We start from the raw sequence: 796 nt of genomic DNA, 5'->3' as shown, positions 1-796 counted from the left end.
ATTTTAACACATTTTATTCACAGCATATTTTTATGGACTCATATCTTATATAACTGAGTCAGCCCATGTTCAAATTATTAACTGCCTAATTTTTAAAACCAAATCTTTGTTTCTTCCTTCACAATTTTTTTTTTTTCCTTTTTAGGCGAGGCAAACCTTGGTTGACCTCACAGATTTTGAGGACCTTGTCAGTTTACAATCTCTTATTTTTTATTTTATTTTATTTTTTTTACACCTATAGCACCTGGTCTTCCTAGGTGGCTTCCCATCCAAGTACTAACCAGGCCCAATTCTGCTTAGCTTCATGAGATCAGACAGGATCGGGCTTGTTCAGGATAGCATGGCCATAGATTCCTTTACAATTTTTTAACAGACTTTAATTTTTTTAGCAGTTTTAGGTTCACAGAAAAATTGAGCAGAGAGTATAGTTTCCAGATAGTCCCATTCCTCCATCCTCAAGTTTCTCTTGTTATTAACATTTTGCATTATTGTAAGATATTTATTAAAATTGATGAGCCAATATTGATACATATTATTCACTAAAGTTCATAGTTTACCTTAAGATTCACTCTGTTATACATTTGGATTTTGACAAATGTATGATAACATGTACCCACCATTATAGTATCATACAAAATAGTGTTACTACCTGAAAATCCTCTGGGTTCTACCTTTTCTACCTATTCTTCATATTTATTCCCATCTCTCTTTTTCTACCCTCTGACTACCATTGATCTTTTTAATGTGTCCACAGTTTTGCCTTTTCTAGAATGTTACATAATTGCAGTTATAGATT

At 32.4% G+C, this 796-nt stretch overlaps 1 pseudogene; it reads right to left on the bottom strand.

Annotated features, from left to right (window-relative positions):
- Positions 1 to 232: 232 nt before the first annotated feature.
- Positions 233 to 352, bottom strand: LOC118614013 (annotated as a pseudogene).
- Between the last annotated feature and the right edge of the window lie 444 nt (positions 353 to 796).

The sequence above is a fragment of the Rousettus aegyptiacus genome, unplaced genomic scaffold (assembly GCF_014176215.1).
Source record: "Rousettus aegyptiacus isolate mRouAeg1 unplaced genomic scaffold, mRouAeg1.p scaffold_m13_p_2, whole genome shotgun sequence".
Taxonomy (NCBI): domain Eukaryota; kingdom Metazoa; phylum Chordata; class Mammalia; order Chiroptera; family Pteropodidae; genus Rousettus; species Rousettus aegyptiacus.
This window is presented reverse-complemented; position numbering and strand designations above follow the sequence as displayed.